Consider the following 23,343-nt stretch of genomic DNA (forward strand, 5'->3'; position numbering starts at 1 on the left):
TCAACACTTATTCCAACCAATTAAACCATGACATCATGGTGGAGGTAATGGCATCAACACTTATTCTAACCAATTAAACCATGACATCATGGTGGAGGTAATGACATCAACACTTATTCCAACCAATCAAACCATGACATCATGGTGGAGGTAATGGCATCAACACTTATTCTAACCAATTAAACCATGACATCATGGTGGAGGTAATGGCATCAACACTTATTCTAACCAATCAAACCATGACATCATGGTGGAGGTAATGACATCAACACTTATTCCAACCAATCAAACCATGACATCATGGTGGAGGTAATGGCATCAACACTTATTCTAACCAATCAAACCATGACATCATGGTGGAGGTAATGGCATCAACACTTATTCCAACCAATTAAACCATGACATCATGGTGGAGGTAATGACATCAACACTTATTCCAACCAATGAAACCATGACATCATGGTGGAGGTAATGACATCAACACTTATTCCAACCAATCAAACCATGACATCATGGTGGAGGTAATGGCATCAACACTTATTCCAACCAATTGAACCATGACATCATGGTGGAGGTAATGACATCAACACTTATTCCAACCAATGAAACCATGACATCATGGTGGAGGTAATGACATCAACACTTATTCCAACCAATTCAACCATGACATCATGGTGGAGGTAATGACATCAACACTTATTCCAACCAATTAAACCATGACATCATGGTGGAGGTAATGGCATCAACACTTATTCCAATCAAACCATGACATCATGGTGGAGGTAATGACATCAACACTTATTCCAACCAATTAAACCATGACATCATGGTGGAGGTAATGGCATCAACACTTATTCTAACCAATTAAACCATGACATCATGGTGGAGGTAATGACATCAACACTTATTCCAACCAATCAAACCATGACATCATGGTGGAGGTAATGGCATCAACACTTATTCCAACCAATTGAACCATGACATCATGGTGGAGGTAATGGCATCAACACTTATTCCAACCAATTGAACCATGACATCATGGTGGAGGTAATGGCATCAACACTTATTCTAACCAATCAAACCATGACATCATGGTGGAGGTAATGACATCAACACTTATTCTAACCAATCAAACCATGACATCATGGTGGAGGTAATGACATCAACACTTATTCCAACCAATTCAACCATGACATCATGGTGGAGGTAATGACATCAACACTTATTCTAACCAATCAAACCATGACATCATGGTGGAGGTAATGACATCAACACTTATTCCAACCAATTAAACCATGACATCATGGTGGAGGTAATGGCATCAACACTTATTCCAACCAATTAAACCATGACATCATGGTGGAGGTAATGACATCAACACTTATTCCAACCAATTCAACCATGACATCATGGTGGAGGTAATGGCATCAACACTTATTCCAATTAAAGTATGACATCATGGTGGAGGTAATGGCATCAACACTTATTCCAACCAATTAAACCATGACATCATGGTGGAGGTAATGACATCAACACTTATTCCAACCAATTAAACCATGACATCATGGTGGAGGTAATGACATCAACACTTATTCCAACCAATTAAACCATGACATCATGGTGGAGGTAATGGCATCAACACTTATTCTAACCAATCAAACCATGACATCATGGTGGAGGTAATGGCATCAACACTTATTCTAACCAATCAAACCATGACATCATGGTGGAGGTAATGACATCAACACTTATTCCAACCAATTCAACCATGACATCATGGTGGAGGTAATGACATCAACACTTATTCTAACCAATCAAACCATGACATCATGGTGGAGGTAATGACATCAACACTTATTCCAACCAATTAAACCATGACATCATGGTGGAGGTAATGACATCAACACTTATTCCAACCAATTAAACCATGACATCATGGTGGAGGTAATGGCATCAACACTTATTCCAACCAATTAAACCATGACATCATGGTGGAGGTAATGACATCAACACTTATTCCAACCAATTCAACCATGACATCATGGTGGAGGTAATGGCATCAACACTTATTCCAACCAATTAAACCATGACATCATGGTGGAGGTAATGACATCAACACTTATTCCAACCAATTAAACCATGACATCATGGTGGAGGTAATGACATCAACACTTATTCTAACCAATCAAACCATGACATCATGGTGGAGGTAATGGCATCAACACTTATTCCAACCAATTAAACCATGACATCATGGTGGAGGTAATGGCATCAACACTTATTCTAACCAATCAAACCATGACATCATGGTGGAGGTAATGGCATCAACACTTATTCCAACCAATTAAACCATGACATCATGGTGGAGGTAATGACATCAACACTTATTCCAACCAATTAAACCATGACATCATGGTGGAGGTAATGACATCAACACTTATTCCAACCAATTAAACCATGACATCATGGTGGAGGTAATGGCATCAACACTTATTCTAACCAATCAAACCATGACATCATGGTGGAGGTAATGGCATCAACACTTATTCCAACCAATTGAACCATGACATCATGGTGGAGGTAATGGCATCAACACTTATTCTAACCAATCAAACCATGACATCATGGTGGAGGTAATGACATCAACACTTATTCCAACCAATTCAACCATGACATCATGGTGGAGGTAATGACATCAACACTTATTCCAACCAATTGAACCATGACATCATGGTGGAGGTAATGGCATCAACACTTATTCTAACCAATCAAACCATGACATCATGGTGGAGGTAATGACATCAACACTTATTCCAACCAATTAAACCATGACATCATGGTGGAGGTAATGACATCAACACTTATTCCAACCAATTAAACCATGACATCATGGTGGAGGTAATGACATCAACACTTATTCCAACCAATTAAACCATGACATCATGGTGGAGGTAATGACATCAACACTTATTCCAACCAATTAAACCATGACATCATGGTGGAGGTAATGGCATCAACACTTATTCCAACCAATTGAACCATGACATCATGGTGGAGGTAATGGCATCAACACTTATTCTAACCAATTAAACCATGACATCATGGTGGAGGTAATGGCATCAACACTTATTCTAACCAATCAAACCATGACATCATGGTGGAGGTAATGACATCAACACTTATTCCAACCAATCAAACCATGACATCATGGTGGAGGTAATGGCATCAACACTTATTCTAACCAATCAAACCATGACATCATGGTGGAGGTAATGACATCAACACTTATTCCAACCAATTAAACCATGACATCATGGTGGAGGTAATGACATCAACACTTATTCCAACCAATGAAACCATGACATCATGGTGGAGGTAATGACATCAACACTTATTCCAACCAATCAAACCATGACATCATGGTGGAGGTAATGGCATCAACACTTATTCCAACCAATTAAACCATGACATCATGGTGGAGGTAATGACATCAACACTTATTCCAACCAATGAAACCATGACATCATGGTGGAGGTAATGACATCAACACTTATTCCAACCAATCAAACCATGACATCATGGTGGAGGTAATGGCATCAACACTTATTCCAACCAATTGAACCATGACATCATGGTGGAGGTAATGGCATCAACACTTATTCTAACCAATCAAACCATGACATCATGGTGGAGGTAATGACATCAACACTTATTCCAACCAATGAAACCATGACATCATGGTGGAGGTAATGACATCAACACTTATTCCAACCAATTCAACCATGACATCATGGTGGAGGTAATGACATCAACACTTATTCCAACCAATTAAACCATGACATCATGGTGGAGGTAATGGCATCAACACTTATTCCAATTAAAGTATGACATCATGGTGGAGGTAATGGCATCAACACTTATTCCAATTAAAGTATGACATCATGGTGGAGGTAATGGCATCAACACTTATTCCAACCAATTAAACCATGACATCATGGTGGAGGTAATGACATCAACACTTATTCCAACCAATTAAACCATGACATCATGGTGGAGGTAATGGCATCAACACTTATTCTAACCAATTAAACCATGACATCATGGTGGAGGTAATGACATCAACACTTATTCCAACCAATCAAACCATGACATCATGGTGGAGGTAATGGCATCAACACTTATTCCAACCAATTGAACCATGACATCATAGTGGAGGTAATGACATCAACACTTATTCCAACCAATTAAACCATGACATCATGGTGGAGGTAATGGCATCAACACTTATTCTAACCAATCAAACCATGACATCATGGTGGAGGTAATGACATCAACACTTATTCCAACCAATTCAACCATGACATCATGGTGGAGGTAATGACATCAACACTTATTCTAACCAATCAAACCATGACATCATGGTGGAGGTAATGACATCAACACTTATTCCAACCAATTAAACCATGACATCATGGTGGAGGTAATGGCATCAACACTTATTCCAACCAATTAAACCATGACATCATGGTGGAGGTAATGGCATCAACACTTATTCCAACCAATTCAACCATGACATCATGGTGGAGGTAATGGCATCAACACTTATTCCAATTAAAGTATGACATCATGGTGGAGGTAATGACATCAACACTTATTCCAACCAATTAAACCATGACATCATGGTGGAGGTAATGGCATCAACACTTATTCTAACCAATCAAACCATGACATCATGGTGGAGGTAATGGCATCAACACTTATTCCAACCAATTGAACCATGACATCATGGTGGAGGTAATGGCATCAACACTTATTCTAACCAATCAAACCATGACATCATGGTGGAGGTAATGACATCAACACTTATTCCAACCAATTCAACCATGACATCATGGTGGAGGTAATGGCATCAACACTTATTCTAACCAATCAAACCATGACATCATGGTGGAGGTAATGACATCAACACTTATTCCAACCAATTCAACCATGACATTATGGTGGAGGTAATGACATCAACACTTATTCCAACCAATTAAACCATGACATCATGGTGGAGGTAATGACATCAACACTTATTCCAACCAATTAAACCATGACATCATGGTGGAGGTAATGACATCAACACTTATTCCAACCAATCAAACCATGACATCATGGTGGAGGTAATGACATCAACACTTATTCCAACACATCAAAGCATGACATCATGGTGGAGGTAAATGCATCAACACTTATTGCATCCAATCAATGTATGACATCATGGTGGAGGTAATGGCATCAACACTTTTTCCAACCAATTCAACCATGACATCATGGTGGAGGTAATGGCATCAACACTTATTCCAACCAATCAAACCATGACATCATGGTGGAGGTAATGGCATCAACACTTATTGCATCCAATCAAACCATGACATCATGGTGGAGGTAATGACATCAACACTTATTCCAACCAATTCAACCATGACATCATGGTGGAGGTAATGGCATCAACACTTATTCCAACCAATTAAACCATGACATCATGGTGGAGGTAATGGCATCAACACTTATTCCAACCAATTAAACCATGACATCATGGTGGAGGTAATGACATCAACACTTATTCCAACCAATTAAACCATGACATCATGGTGGAGGTAATGACATCAACACTTATTCCAACCAATTCAACCATGACATCATGGTGGAGGTAATGGCATCAACACTTATTCCAACCAATTCAACCATGACATCATGGTGGAGGTAATGACATCAACACTTATTCCAACCAATTAAACCATGACATCATGGTGGAGGTAATGACATCAACACTTATTCCAACCAATTAAACCATGACATCATGGTGGAGGTAATGGCATCAACACTTATTCCAACCAATTAAACCATGACATCATGGTGGAGGTAATGACATCAACACTTATTCCAACCAATTAAACCATGACATCATGGTGGAGGTAATGACATCAACACTTATTCCAACCAATTAAACCATGACATCATGGTGGAGGTAATGACATCAACACTTATTCCAACCAATTAAACCATGACATCATGGTGGAGGTAATGGCATCAACACTTATTCCAACCAATTAAACCATGACATCATGGTGGAGGTAATGACATCAACACTTATTCCAATCAAAGCATGACATCATGGTGGAGGTAATGACATCAACACTTATTCCAACCAATCAAAGCATGACATCATGGTGGAGGTAATGAGATCAACACTTATTGCATCCAATCAAACCATGACATCATGGTGGAGGTAATGGCATCAACACTTATTCCAACCAATTAAACCATGACATCATGGTGGAGGTAATGACTTCAACACTTATTCCAATCAAAGCATGACATCATGGTGGAGGTAATGACATCAACACTTATTCCAATCAAAGGATGACATCATGGTGGAGGTAATGACATCAACACTTATTCCAACCAATCAAAGCATGACATCATGGTGGAGGTAATGGCATCAACACTTATTCCAACCAATCAAAGCATGACATCATAGTGGAGGTAATGACATCAACACTTATTCCAATTAAACCATGACATCATGGTGGAGGTAATGACATCAACACTTATTCCAATTAAACCATGACATCATGGTGGAGGAAATGGCATCGCAACAAAATACAACTCTCCTCATCTTCTGAACAATACACATGATATGAGAAACCAACGTAAGGTAAGAAGTGTTTTATTCTTCCTTATTTTGAATGTTTCCTTTTGTGATGATCTTCCATGAAGGTTTCCCCCTATTTGTAGTCCTTTTGTTTGTTTGTTTCATCAACTTTATTTTGTTAACTTTTTGGGTTCCTACATTTCTGGATAACAATGGAATAAGCTGGAAGGAAGACATTACTCACCAAACACATCTTTCCTTTTATTAATGTTCAATCCCTTCTTTTTGCTCAAACTTTATCGAAACCATATGGTGATCCACGATTGGCCCACTCATCAGAAAGCAACATCTGCCTCACAATCTGATATGAGAAAGCCCTTCAGTAAGCAGACCTCATTATGATGGGACAACACAGATGTGAAGCAGACTTCCTTCAATCAGGAAACAAGCCCTCACAGTGTACACGAGTCCTCTGATTACCGTGGTGATGGCTGCCATTCCAATGTGACGTGTGTTTCCAGGACCATGATCAATGGAGGTAATTTCAGCAAAGCTATTGGAACAGCATGATCATGACATGGTCCATCCATCCATCGGGACCATACTCTATGCAGAGCGTTGGTGCTGCCTGAGCGGTCTCCTTGGCTATTGGACACAATCCTGGACGGGTCGCCACTCCGACACAAGATACCAACAAGCTGGCACTCATTTTTCCGACCTCAGAAGGATGACGGGCGGAGTCAACCCCACCTGGTGTTTATTTAACAGCCAAGGAGGATTTGAACTGAGGATCCTAGGATCCCAAGCCCACCACCCGAACCATTAAGCCAACATCATGCATCTGACACGGTGAATGCATGATATTTGTAAATCATGGTGCTTATCATCAATTTCCTTGAAATGTCACAACAATTACACAGTTTCCATGACGATGTGGAAACCAAAGCCGACACAGAGGAACCCAAATGCAATTTATCTTTTTTTTTCTGAAAACCATTGAGAATCATAAATCACGGTCTAATTTGAAGAGGAAAAAAAATTGAATTTATTTCTGCCAATCACAGAAAAGGCCAAAAGGGTCGATTTATTTATTTATTTTCATCTGTGACATCACAATCAGAGCCATCGTTGATCCAAATGACGGCTTACATTGGGAAATAGGGCATTTCGACCTCGGATTCCGATACCGATACCACCCTCATGAGCAACTCTCAAGGTTCTCAGTTTGTCGAAACTGATCAGCGAGATGTTGAAGAAACGATTGGAGACAAAATTATTGATGGAAATGCTTTCGGGGGAATTATGGAGCCATGTAGTTTTGAGCCTTATGCGAGCGATTCAGATGAAGATGGTGACAATGTAAACGTTAGTGAAGGTGAAAGCGCCGGTCGCATTTTCACTCCGAATTGGCAGGTTTTGTATTTCCGTTTCATTGAATTGTTAATCGGGGATTTTGTATCAATTGATGAATGAGTTATATTCCTCCAGCAGAAACACGGCACAGAAACAGCACAGACATGGACATGGACATGGACATGGACATGGCACGGTTATGGCATGGACACGGTGGCACACTCAGACACCTCCAAGAAAATGGGCGATGAATGCTTTGCCCCACCATTGTGTCCGTGCTGTGTTATGTCCCACCATTGTGTGTGCCATGTTTGTGTCCCACCGTCGTGTCCATGCCGTGCTGTGTTATGTCCCACCATTGTGTCCGTGCTGTGTTGTGTCCCACCGTCGTGTCTGTGCCGTGATGGTGCTGTGTGGTGCCTTGTCTATGTCCCTCCCCAGTGGAGGGGTAATGGTGGTACTAATGTGGTGGTGATATTGTGGGAGTGGTGGCGATTTGAGGTGTTTGATTCACTGCTCCGTGTACATGTGCCAGGAGCTCGGTAGGGATGGTGTTACGGTTTCGAGCGACGGCTGTTTCTTCCACTTAATCGTGGGGATGGCGTCCTCTCTCGATCGTGGTGGATAACCACAAGATCTAGACATCTCTGTTGTTTCATAACAGTGCTCTGTAACATGTTCCGAGCACAAAACCGAACATTTTGTCGCCCCGATCCACACTCGGGTATTTCGGACAAACCTCGTCCATTTTCTGGCAAATTTTGGGTCTTTCGGCAATTGTTGTCGAATGAAACCATCTCGGTTTGTATTACTACAACCAACAAGGACACATAGACTCAGTATATTTGGGGAAAATGGAGAGTTATTCTCCGTTTGAGTTGAATCGGACCACGATGTAACCAGCAGACAGTACAAACATGGTGGTCGACTCCCGGATGTGACGTCACAGATAAGCGTGAAGAAGAAGATTTCGACTTATAATTACAAAATTACTTTCTTTATAAATCCCAGATCCGTGCTTTGTCCCCCCCTCCCCCTCCCCTCCCCCCATTTTTTCTGCAGGGCCGACATGGTCCACCATCAACCCTCTGGTGAAACGATATCTCATTCCAGGGTCACTGCTCACCTTCATTCCTTCGTTCCTCTGTTTTAACGCCTATGCGATCGACTTCCACATCCTCTTCAATTTCATTCCTCCCTCTCGGCCTTCAAGACAGCTTGTTCACCGCCATCTCAGATCATCCCCAATCCAAAACCATGATCTTTTCTACCCTTGCTAACCCCACCCAATCCCGACTCCTTCCAATTTTCCAATTTTTCCCTCCTTGGAGCCTTTTCCTTCCTCTTCCATGAGCCTCGACCATGTATACCAAAATTAAGAATAATAAAAAACCTCAGGAAGTTCACACAATTTTCAAATTGACAATCACAGAACAACCTCCATGGTGGTAAATTCGTGTTCCTGTAAAATATGAACGTGGGATGAGGTTTGGGTCGGTATAGGATACCTGCTACCTGGACGCATTGGAGATAGGATACCTGCTACCTGGACGCATTGGAGATAGAGGGTATGGCGTGGGGATGATATCGGCTTGTGTGGGATGGGTGATGATGCTGGTGTTAGTGCAACGCAGGCCCGATGGGCCAAACGGCCTCCTTCTCCTCCATCAAAGTTCTGTTCTTGTTTGGAATGTTGTTTTATTGTACTTTTAAGGACATTTATGCGATAACAGGGAAATTGATCGGATTAACGATATACGTAACCAGCACTAGCAGGATGTTATTGAAGCTACAGCTTGTTTTGCCATCGATATGGCTTCGTAAACTGTAAAATCCAGCCTGAATGTGATAAAATGAAATATTTCATTGGATACTCAAAACATGAGTTCAAAAGAGCCGGACTACGGTTACTTTATTCCATTTCTGTGCTCAATTACAAGGGCATGGCCCGTCTTAGAACCCCAGAGAAATTTCATTGGCGCCATCATGCATAATACACACGAAAACAATAAAATACAAATAAACGATACTTGAAGTAGTGAATCAAAACAAGACGTTTGCATCAGTCCGAGTACGAAGCCAGCTAAGAATATGGTCACAACATGTGAGGGAAGCCCATGGAGGCCGTGCCAACCGTTTGCTACTCCTTGGATGTCTTGTGATCTTCTGCCATGGCAGCTTGTCGTGCTACTGTGATACTCAGCTAACAAGGACCAAAGCCATGTGGAGTCCTCCAGTTTTAGCCCCGTTGTGGTTTTGGCCAACCCTTGTGCCATAAACATGGGAAACTGCTCACAACATAGGTTTGCCATGTGTTCTGCTCCCAAATCTTCCACGATTGGAGTACGAGCCAAGGTTAACAAAAATGATCTTGGTAGCTACCGGTCAGAGAGTCAATGTTGATCTATTAATCGGTCTCAGGGAAAATTGCTTTGCAGATATAGCATTGCATGTAATATTGCTGTGAAATTACACCGCCGAGAGTTGCAATGCACAGTGTCGATATGATAACAATAGCACACACCCGGGGAACAGAGATGCCAATTCCACGCAATGCGAAATGTGACTTCAACAAAGTTATGCAAAGAACAATTAAATACCATATGTGAATTTAATATCGTCTTGCTGAGTGCTCTCGATAGATGTTGCTTGATTAAATCAACCACCTCACCCCAAATCCTCAACTCCCCCCCCCTTCCCCATCACCCCAAGTCCTCAACCCCCGCCCCCCACCCCAGAACCCCAAGTTTTCAAACCCATCCCCACTCTTAAACACGCACTTTCATTCACTATCACCAACAGCGTACACACTGTACTTACGTACAATATATGATATCATACGTGCGTCGCATACTGTGATGTCAGGTACATTTACGGGTTTCACCACCTGTTGAGTGTTGAGTGTTCGTGTGATCACTTCCGGTTAATAAACTGGTGTTTGGACACTTGCCTCGTGTCTCTTGATACCTCAATTTATGATACCATGGGTCTTGTAAAGACATTACAGTGGCGACGAAGGTGGGATTTATGTTGAGCTAACTTATTGTGTCTTATATTTGTGATGGCAGTTGCCAGCATAAGGATTTGGAATGAATGAAGCCTGAGTTCAAATGACCGAAGTAAGTTTTGCGAGAGACTGGACAAATATTTCATGTTTCCTTTGCAAAATGGAGAACTTATTGAGAACCGTACCGAACCATACCTTCAGGTTTATGTATTGGTGACTGGTCGGTCAGCCTAGGAACACCTGAACGAAGTGCTCAGCCATCTCTCCGGTGCAGGCCTTCCTCGCTGTTGTGAAAAATGTGTCCTCATGGCCCCCAAGGTTGAGTGGTTGGGGCATTGCATCATGCGTAAAGGTGCCCTCACGAGGTGAAGTGGAAGCTCTCAAGAACGCTCCTGCTCCCACCAATATGTCTGAGCTTGGGGGTTTTCTCGGCGTATTGACCTATTTCCTGCAAAACCTGAGTACTGCCCCGGAACCATTGCACATCTTGTGACGCAAAGACGTTCATTGGAAATGGGGTTCTGGTCAAGAGAAAGCTTTCAGGGATGCAAAAACCCCTGTCATGCACTTCACCATTGCTTGTACATTATGACCCTACAAAAGAGCTCACTTTGAGCTGACAGTTCATCTTATGCGATAGGTTGTGCACCATTGCAAACTAACAATGCTGGTCTTTTGGAACCTGTTGCACCTGTATCGAGGAAACTGTCAAGCACTGAACGTCGGTATGGCCAGGTTGACCAAGAAGCACTTTATTGTATTTTTGGAGGAGGTAAAATGCACCAGCAGCTTGATGGTCGACATTTCACATCGTAAACTGACCAAAACCTCGCTCTGATTGAGGAGGATAAATAGCAGTAGTTGAAGTCATAGTAGTAGATATTCAATGATCTTCAGGCAGTAGCCATATGCGTTAGAGAGTATGACGACTAAATATATGTCGAGGCAGGTTGATAAACCCTTCATATAATGTTGCAAAAGGTGTAATGAGAACTTTCATGTTCACATTGGAAATGAGACTTTCAGATTTGAAAATCAAAGTGTTCCGAAATGCCGCGCGTGACACCGGAATTTTTACATTGCAGGAGCAGTTTAATCATATCTTATAATCCACAAACATAATGTCAACCAAGATGTCAGACATCTCAAAGGTGAGCACATTACATCGAAGTTATCTTCAAACACATATGAACGGGGTATGCTTCCCCCAATGTCTTTAATCACTCACCCTCATTTTATTTTATATTATTTTTTTCTTCTTTTATTTAAAATTTTCATTCACGGATGCTTTCAGATGGTTCTTTGATTTTTTTTTCCTGGTGTATCGGCTTCGATCGCTGTCGGCACACAAAATTACGGTGTTTCCCCATTGTCTCAGGTCGCTCACCTGCATTTTTTTCATTTATGTTTTTTTCCATTATTTTATGGTTGTTCTCCAACGATTCTATGATTTTCATCCGGTGTTCCAGCTTCGATATCCACCAGCATGCAAAATTTCAGCTTTCTACATCACCCAGAAGGTACCGATCTTCAATTTCAGTTAGTGAGTCAGTTCATGGTTAGAAAGAGCTATACATATATTTTTGATGAAACATAGTGAGAGATTGAGAAAAAAAAAGTAAAACAATGAAAGAGGCTTAAAAGTCCTTCTGAAGGTTATCAAACCCCATGATCAATCTGGTGATATAATTGGTATTGTTGATGAGTATTGTTTCAATCAGAAATATGGAAGAGGTATCTGAAATGACAATTTGGCTCGAGAATCTGAAAAGCTCAATTCAAGCCTTATATGCCTGGAAAGTGAAAAAGTTTCGCAGATGGAAATGCAGCTGCATCTAATGGCCACACATGAAATTGGTTGGATGAGCATTCTTTGTGGATCAACACATCATGGGAAAAGGGTGTAAGGTGGGCGAAATATTGAACTCATCTCTTCAAGAAAAGTGCATTTGAACAATTGATAGTATGATATATAATATATATATATATAATATATATATATATATATATATATATATATATATATATATATATATATATATATATATATTTATGGACTTATGCAAGGATGCGCTGAGGAGTGAAATCTTCTTGGTAAGTCATTAATGTTGTCAAGAAAAGAAAATTCTTGCTGTTCTGGGTTAGAGGGCTTTGCACTTGAAGTTTCATATCGAAGGAAGACTGTCTTGCACTATTCACTTGCATGAATTTGTGAAAAGGTCGGTTTGCAAGGAATTCATGGAAACATAAATATTAATCGACCAATGCAGAAAGAGTCGACCATGTGATCTGCCTGTCTCGAACAGTCCCACTTGTTTATGTAACTTAAACTGCAAGAATGCAGGAGAGGTTAACTGCAAGAACGTTAATGAAACGTAAAGCGACATATGATTTGGATGATGTCATTTAACTGTTCATCAGTGTTTTATTCATGACTGCTGCACTGACAATTCCCAAACCATGTCGAAAGCAAGTCCAAGACTGTCCACCAAGTTTCATCCGAATCCATCCATAACTTTTTGAGATAGACAGACAGAGAGACAAACAAACAGGGGTGAAAACATAACCTCCATCCACCTTCGCATTTTCCTTGCTTGACACTCAGCAATTAAAAATGGAATAGAGCACACACACGCACAAATAACCATAGGTTGGCAACCATTGCACAGGTTTGATTGGCCCAATGGCATGTTTCCCGCATTCAAGTTCCTTGATTATCTTTGTGTTTAAAAACGGATAGAGTACGGCCAAACAGCCATTGTGTAGGCCTGATGGGTCTAACGTCCTCCGCTTGGTTTAAAGTTCCTTGTAAGGGAACTCATATTAATGACCTTTCGGAGTGGACTCAGAAGCTGCTTGATGCTAATCAAAAGTTATCAACGTGATCTGCTTATATAATAGCCCAAATAACTAAAAATGTTACAGGAAAAAGCAAAGAAGGGTTTGAACAATTATAGAAAAGTTTGGGTTACTTCGTGGAGTTGTTTATGGCAAACTTGTTTTTAAAACTTTGACAACGAATGGCTAGTGCTCGAAGCGTCAGTCAAACCTCACTTCCAAAGATGCTTCGAGCATACTTTTATTGGCTTATAGTTGATAAATCGGTCGCAAAGACGATAAATCGGGCACAAGCCATGCAGCAATTAAGAAGGAAAGCCTCATCAAAATGTTTAAGATAATGAAAAAATGTTGAAAGAAGAAAATTAACGACCTGATCCCCCTCTCTGCACCCTAAAAATGCATTTACTTCAATTTTTCCTTGCCTTTGTCGTCACAACATTGGTGGCTCCATGGAACTACTCAGTGAAGAATGGTTAGCCTACAATTGGAGATGATATCCATGATGAAGTTTTGTCTCGTCATCGACATCTTAAAGCGAGGTTATCAGAAAGACTTTCAGCCAAATCGTTTACATAACATATTGTTATGAAAATTGTCACTAACTGGTGTATTTTTCTACAAAATATCCTCCTTCTACAAATATTTGTTCCATTCTCTTATTCCACCCAAACCTCTCCCACCTTTTACAACACTAGTACATGCCCGTACGTGCGTGCCCATACCTGCAAAAAAAAAAAACTTTCAAACAACAGCCAGAAACAACAACCACACAGGCCGTTCCTTCGCTCTCGCGTGGCCGTACTTCCAAACCAAAAAAAATAATAATAATAACTTTCAAACCGTGAGTCAGAAACAACCACACAGGCCTTCCCCCATTGTCTTTAATCACGCTGCCCAGCTATCTTCGCTCTCGCGTGGCCGTACGTGCGTGCCCATACATGCAAAGCAAAAAAAAAAAAAAAAAAACTTTCAAACCGCGAGCCAGAAACAACCACACAGGCCGTTCCTTCGCTCTCGCGGTCCCGTACATGCAACCCCCCCCCCCCAAAAAAAAACTTTCAAACCGTGAGCCAGAAACAACCACACAGGCCGTTCCTTCGCTCTCGTAAATGATGACTGGATTGGGGCATTTTGTTTATCTATAAATGCGCATAAGAAATCGAGAAATTATTAGAATACATTAAGTCATCACTATCCGGAAGTAGTGCGTGCCCGTACGGAATGTTGACATGCATTCCACGAATTATCGCTTGCATTGAAGTAACAACTGCTGTGATACACACACAGAATTAATTAAAATCAAGTTTACCTCCCTGTCTTTGCTTGCCATGACATTCACTGCCATTGACCATTGCCACTCCTACGCCACGGCAAGCAAGGTACCGATCCCCATCGTAACCGGCACGGCACATGACGTCATCGTCGGCCAACTGCGCATCGGCCGACACGAAGTTAAGTCATTACTGTCCGGAAGTTCGCATATCGCAGTTACGATTATTCGCAATTTAGTTTTAATGGCCAATTATTCAATTAGCACCAACGTATTTTGCCTTTTCGCAATGTCATCGCAAGGAAAAACACAAAGAGAAGAGAAGAGAAGAGAAAAAAAAACCAAAAAAAATAAACCAACCCCCCCTCCCCCCCTAAAAAAACTTTCAAACAACCATACAAACTGTTCCTTCGCTCTCCTAAACGACGACTGGATTGGGGCATTGTGTTTATCTATAAATGCGCATAAGAAATTATTAGAATACACTAAGTGATCACTATCCGGAAGTCCGTGCGTTGTAACCCGTCATGGGGAACGCGGCTGAGGTTCTCTTCCCCATCGGCCACGCCTACGCAGCAACGTGTTTTGTCATTGGTTGGTAAATAAATGGCCATAACTTGGGAAGCACTTGTCCGATTAATATCAAACCTTGAAAAGGCGCATCCTCAGGTCCCCAGCAATATACCTGGCAAGTTTCAATTAGATCGGACCGGTGGTTGTTGAGAAACAGCGGTCTCACACTCACACACACACACACACACACACACACACACACACACACACACACACACACACACACACACACACACACACACACACACACACACACACACACACACACACACACACACACACACACACACACACACACACACACACACACACACACACACACTGCTGGAATTATAGATAGATGAGAATTACCATGTGCTATTGAATTGTCAGATTCCTGTTGCCCTCATGGAAACTCGTGATAGGGACAAACGTATGTCCTGTAAGAAATCGTGCTGCTCATCTTTCTTTAACAACATTTTAAAACCTGTCTGTGGTTGCAATGGATGACAACACTCACTCTTGAATCAGGAATGGCATGATCACATATTCCAGAAGAAAAAAAAAAGCATTTTTAAGGTTTGCGGTTCACACCGAAGAGCAGCTACATGTCATCGATGCTTTACATTCACCGATGGCTGATCAGATAGCAATATATATTGAATACAGGGAGTAGGAATTTGGAATGCTTATGGGCCAAAAGGCCTACTCCTTCAAGCTGAAATAACAACAAGCTCAAGACCTCAGGGCATACATGGAGGGAAATTTAATAATGAGTTTAAATTATTTTAAAAAGCTTTTACGTTGAAGTTATACCTGTGTAAAATTAAGCCACAATATACTGTTTAAGTTCCGGCATTCACAGAAAAGAAAGTCAGCTTGTTATCTTCATTGTTTAAAATACATAGTGTGGACATTACTTGCTCGTCTGTTAACGCTAACCAAGTATTGGGTGGAGAAAAAGTCTTTTTCATTTTAAAACATGAAATATAATCTGGTGACTATTTTACCTTGTGAAATTTTGAGGTTAATATATTTTATTGAGTATGAGTCCAACTTGAACCAAATTGGTTTGAAACTTCAATCGGACCATCGTATGGGCCTTCTCATTACATCTACTTCCATCCTCTCTGTACCACCATCCGCACCAGAGCATCCCAGCTTTCCATCCTCTTGAACTATACAACCCCCTCTCGAACACTTTTTTTTCCTCTCGTCTTTAGGCATGCCAGAGAAGGAGAAGGCTTCTTGCCACAGCTGTATAGGAGGAGCGTGGTTTGGGGGAGTTGAGAGCAAGGGTTGTCACTTATTGGTGTGTTGCTTGGACCTGAAGGAAGTTGTACAGTTTACTACATCGACACGTATGTTGTAACAAAATGCATTTTCATGGCCTTTTGTTCACTTATTCCATGTCTCTGTCTCTGTCTCTCTGTGTCTCTCTCCCCCTGAACCAAAGCAGCTCCACCAAAAAGATTATGCTTGGTGGTTTGCCTTTTCCTTTTCCAGTGGTAATCAGGGAAGTGATTTTGGAATTTATCCAGGGTGCCGGCAACATTCTCCAGCTATTTGTGAAAGACACCGCAGGATCTTTAATTTTCACCAACAAATGCCACTAGACAGCATTCGTCGATGAAACATCTATCTCAACATAACATCCATCCGTGCAACAGCATACTTTTTGATGTCCTGCCTGTTCTGGATACGTCGTTCCCGCGAACCAGCAGTCTGACATTTTATATCGAGATCAGAATTCGAACCCAAAATAGACAACTCAAAGGCAAGTGCAGTAGTTTTGAACCATCCTGTCGGACCCATTTAAACCCAGAATATTTTATTTTGGTGAAGCACTACTGACCTGGTGTGATTCTACATGTACAATAATTGGCAATTTTGGACTTCATGCAACCAATATCTGTCCACACAACATATGAAACCAAAAAGTTACCACGTCATTCAAATATATACTTCAGCAACTAGCAGCTCGACTCCAGTGGATGAAAAGTATAATTAAAACCTCATGAAGAATGTCTGAAATATCTCTGACAATAATAAATAAAAATAAGGTCAATACCCCTGGGCGCTCACCGAGTAGAATAATGATACTGAGGAGGAAGTCAACGTGGGACGGAATCAGCAAAATGTTAGACCATGATTTTTTTTATTAGTTCCATGAACAACTTTGGTACATCACGGGTGATGAAGGTTGTGGTCCAGTTTCATCAGGATTGCAAGTGCAGTTTCTGAGAAGAAAGCAAATATCTATTTTGGGGGGGAAACCTCCCATCGACCCCCTTAGTGCCTGATTTTTTTTTTAATGCCATGAACAAACTTTGGTATATACCGGGTGATGAAGGTTGTCGTCAAATTTCATCGAAATTGTGTGTGCAGCTTCTGAGAAGAAGTTGCAAGTGTTTGTGGACAGACAGATGGATGGATGACATGCCATCCCATAAGTTCCCTGGAACTTCGTTCCAACTGAGCTAATAATTTTCTGTATTGACAAATTTTCTTCCACAATCCCAACTATGCTACTTATTCTTTGGAATTAAATAAGTCTTTATAAACGAAACCAGTGTTTTATAGGCAGTGATCCTAACCCGGTCATTCTTCTCAAAGAAGAGTGTTGATGATCAGCTCCAAGGACTGGTGCTCATATAAAATACTGGAACTGCATATCAAAAATGTTATGCAAAAGCTATGGTTGCTGCTTTACAAGGGGTCGTACACATATTGTTATGAAAATGACTTAAGGGTGGATGAGTGGTTAATTATGTGATATGTAAATCCTAATGAGTGTCAGCACAATCGTTTGTAAACCCCAATTAGCATTGACCAGAATCTTACGTGTAGTTAGATTCCCTGTCAACTTTTATCCTCGTGTCTTTCTCGTTCTGCCATCTCCAATCCATGTTTCATCTTAAATCACCCCCTTTGAATTTTCAAACCATTAACAACACACAAGAAATAGCTGTTCCACAAGTGTTACCATGGAGCCTCAAACGCGGGGTTAACATTGACAGTGCATGTGCAAAACCCATGTGGCAGGGGGTGAGAGGGCTGGCTATATAAGGCCGGACAATCACACCTCACAGGAGAGATACAGCCGGGTCCAACATCTCTCTCCTACAGTTGGGGCCATCAAAGCTCTCCTCTTCCCTCAGTTTCACAGCCTAGAACTTGCACAGCACAAAGCACACAGCCATGGGCCAACCCCCATCCACACCTCTCCCCTTTGGAGAGAGAACGAGAGAGAACGAGAGAGAACGAGAGAGAACGAGAGAGAGAGAGAGAGAGAGAGAGAGAGAGAGAGAGAGAGAGAGAGAGAGAGAGAGAGAGAGAGAGAGAGAGAGAGAGAGAGAGAGAGAGAGAGAGAGAGAGAGAGAGAGAGAGAGAGAGAGAGAGAGAGACAGAGAGACAGAGAGACAGAGAGACAGAGAGAGAGAGAGAGAGAGACAGAGAGACAGAGAGACAGAGAGACAGAGAGACAGAGAGACAGAGAGACAGAGAGACAGAGAGACAGAGAGACAGAGAGACAGAGAGACAGAGAGAGAGAGAGAGAGAGAGAGAGAGAGAGAGAGAGAGAGAGAGAGAGAGAGAGAGAGAGAGAGAGAGAGAGACAGAGAGACAGAGAGACAGAGAGACAGAGAGACAGAGAGACAGAGAGACAGAGAGACAGAGAGACAGAGAGACAGAGAGACAGAGAGACAGAGAGACAGAGAGACAGAGAGAGAGAGAGACAGAGAGAGAGAGACAGAGACAGAGAGAGAGAGACAGAGACAGAGACAGAGAGAGAGACAGAGACAGAGACAGAGAGAGAGACAGAGACAGAGAGAGAGAGAGAGAGAGAGAGAGAGAGAGAGAGAGAGAGAGAGAGAGAGAGAGAGAGAGAGAGAGAGAGAGAGAATGAAAGAGAGAGAGAGAGGGAGAGAGAGAGAGAGAGAGAGAGAGAGAGAGAGAGAGAGAGAGTTCAGTCATGAGCATCGCAACTGACAGCTAATGGTGAGACTATATCGAGAGAGGTGTTGGAGAACGTGCTTGCATCTCGCTCTTTGCGCTCAGGAAAAAGAACACACACACACACACACACACACACACACACACACACACACACACACACACACACACACACACACACACACACACACACACACACACACACACACACACACACACACACACACACACACACACACACACCTCCCTCTTATCAGGGACTGATGGGACCGAATACCACACAGAATAACATCTTCCATAGTTGCAATGACTGTGATGAGGGTGGCAGCTTTGGTTTGGCAGAGGACCGCACACATGGTGTCCGGTGTCACACCATTCAACATGCATTTCCCATACGGACTGATCATGCAGCCAAGAGGGCTTTGTTGGCTCCATCCCATCGAGGGTGGGACCAAGCATCGGTGGGGTCGAGGAGTGTATATAATATATGCACTGAATATAACAGCTTCAGTGAGGTCAAGGCATTTGGGATGCGGCTTAGCTGTGCGGTATGGTGTACTTTACCGACTTCCTCAGATTGGTGCGCCTTGTCCCTCCTACCGAGGACTCCCCTTTCTGCAGACTCCCTTCTGCAATGTGATTCCCTCACACTGTGGACAGATGGGACCAAGCTTTTGTGGGACCATGTGTGGAGATGGCGACCGGTGGCAGCAGCGAGCCATGTCCGGGCAAGCAAGGGTGTCTCCGGGTGGGATCAGACGTATCCCAAAGTTCACACAGGGTGTCGCGTGAATCCACATCATTGCCGCTTTGGGGACAGAGGGGGAAACGGAGCATGGATAAGTAGACAGCTTGGTTCATGAGTCGTAGTTCCTTTCTGGGGTGAAGATGGACGCTTCAGGACTGGGAAGACTCTGTTAACGGAGCACGAATAAGGAGACAGCTTGGTTCATGAGTCGTGGTTCCTTGCTGGTGTGAAGATGGATGCTTCATGACTGGGGAAGATTCCATTGAGTCTTAGAGACTCGCGAGTGGAGATGATGACTGGTGGGGGTGGCGCATTCACACTCACACATCCAAGGGTCATGATTTATACATACACATGCATGATTGTACGTGCACATGAATCATGATTGTATGCATATTAAACTTGACATATTATATACACATATATTGATATGTCTATCTCCATTCCATTTCCTGAAACCCACCCATGTGTGGAGACAGCAGTCAACAGCAGCAAAAAAAACACACACACACACACACACACACACACACACACACACACACACACACACACACACACACACACACACACACACACACACACACACACACACACACACACACACACACACACACACACACACACACACACACACACACACAGTTACCATCCATTTAAGCATGCTGTCCAGCTATCTTTGTCTTTTGTTGTTGCTTTTCATTTCATGTCCCATCCCAGTATTAATTTATTAAACCTGTTTGCTTTTACATGAATTTCTGTATCGTTGAAGCTGCGGTGACGTCCTCGTGCTTCCTCCTACCCCCGTTAAGCCAACCACACACGCTGCAATTAGTAAAACAACCGCATTGTGGTCGATAATCCACATGTGCACAGATTTGTAAAAATAATTTATATTAGTGTCTTGCGAGAGACTTTTTCAGGTTTATTGTGTTACCCATGAGGAAGACCGAGACCATTACAATATTATGTTTGCCAAATGGAGATTTTACTGGGAAGTAATTTACTAATTAGGAAAAATAAATTAACAAGGATATGAGTGTGGTTTATGACTGGTAAATTTCATTAGTACCGACGACGTAAAAGGCTGTAATATTTTGTCCAAGCACTGCAATATGGAAGGGGGTTGGAAGTGCCAACAAGGCGTTGTTCTACAGTGTTCAAGTATATCATGAAATTGAAACAAAATAAAGATTTTAAAAATCATTGAAAAAAAAATATTCTGAAGTTTACTGCTGTTGCTGCAGTGTCTTTTGCATCACCTTATTTAAAATGTTACATGAGTTATTTGTGCCTGCTGTTTGTATCCTTTATGACATCCTTAAAAACACCTGTTTGTATGATTTTCAATTTTGTTTGACTGCCAGGCAGGTGGACAGAGTAAAAAAATTATCTCACTCCTCTCTGTGCATACTCACTCGGGACTGATTCAGAGTCAAAGTAGTGCTAAACTGCAGGTTTGTTTTCCAATTCATGTTAAAATGTAACATTCAATTGAAATCAAGTTGTTCCTCAATCGTAAACTGACATTTGTAGACACAAACAGACAGAAGTGAAGCAATTGCTTAACCCTGCACACCCATGTAGCCAATTATTTAGAAGAATGGAACATATGTAGATCAGATCACGAACCATGCTCTTTCATGAGCATCAGGGCTGCCAACACAGTTTATATTGTCAGGGTGACAATCCAACACAGGAAGTCAGGGGATGAATTTGGAATTTGGCTATGGTGCTGGTGACAGCTCTCCAACTCTTCTCGAAGGACACTTTGGAACTTTTAATGCCCACCAACTAAAGCACACATATTGATGAATCACTCTGCCTGTGAAACATCAGGATGATAGTTTATAGCTGGGAAGAAATTCAAACCCAGGCTGGCCAGCTTAGAGGTGAGTGTGTGTACCTCTAGCCATCTTGCCAACCCAGAAGACATATAACTGGATACAAGTGAAAATATGACATGAAAGAGGAAAAAAATCTTGTGTCTATGCACAGGATCATAAAACAGGAGTGTCACATGCCAGTGTCCATTGACATCATGTAGTCCTTCTTTTAAACTTACCTCCTCTTGGAAACACAAAATTGTAAAAACGAAAAATATATATATATACGGTATATATATATATATATATATATATATATATATATATACGGTATATATATATATATATATATATACGGTATATATATATATATATATACGGTATATATATATATATATATATATACGATATATATATATATATATATATATATATATATATATATATATATACGGTATATATATATATATATATATACGGTATATATATATATATATATATATATATATATATATATACTGGTGTTGGCGCAGTGGTTAGGGCAGCGGCTTGGGATCCAAGAGGTCCTGAGTTCAAGCCCCGTTGAGCCACTGAATTAATACACCAGGGGGTTGACTCAGCCTGTCATCCTTCCGAGGTCGGCGAAATGAGCACCAGTATACTGGGCCGGTGTATACCCCGGTTAAAATAGGTGTACCATATCCCTGTGTCGTAAGAGGCGACCAGGGTTGCGTCAGGAAGGGCATCCGGCGAAAAACATGTGCCAAATCACTATGCGGATCATAATGGATGATCCGCTGTGGCGACCCCTAACGGGAGCAGCCGAAAGAAGAAGAAGATATATATATATATATATATATATATATATATATATATATATATATATATATATATATATATATATATATATATATATATATATATATATATATATATATATATATATATATATACATACATACATACATACATACATACATACACTGTATAACCGGGCGTATTGGCGTGCGCCTGTAATCCGGCTACTCGGAGGCTTGGGTTGGAGGATCGCTTGAGGACGGGGGCTCTGCACTGGGCAGGGTGTGGAGCAGCCCAGAATCATGGCGAAACCCAAATCCTGATCCCTGTGTCGTAAGAGGCAACCAGGGTTGTGTC

The 23,343-nt window shown here is 41.5% G+C and overlaps 1 protein-coding gene across 13 annotated transcripts in view; it reads right to left on the bottom strand.

Moving 5' to 3' along the window:
• GULP1 (GULP PTB domain containing engulfment adaptor 1) overlaps positions 1-23,343 on the bottom strand; it is a 356,627-nt gene that overhangs the window by 48,865 nt on the left and 284,419 nt on the right. The window lies entirely within an intron of this gene.

The sequence above is a fragment of the Eptatretus burgeri genome, chromosome 3 (genome assembly GCF_056783735.1).
Source record: "Eptatretus burgeri isolate ZD-2024b chromosome 3, Ebu_testis_v1, whole genome shotgun sequence".
Lineage (NCBI taxonomy): Eukaryota > Metazoa > Chordata > Myxini > Myxiniformes > Myxinidae > Eptatretus > Eptatretus burgeri.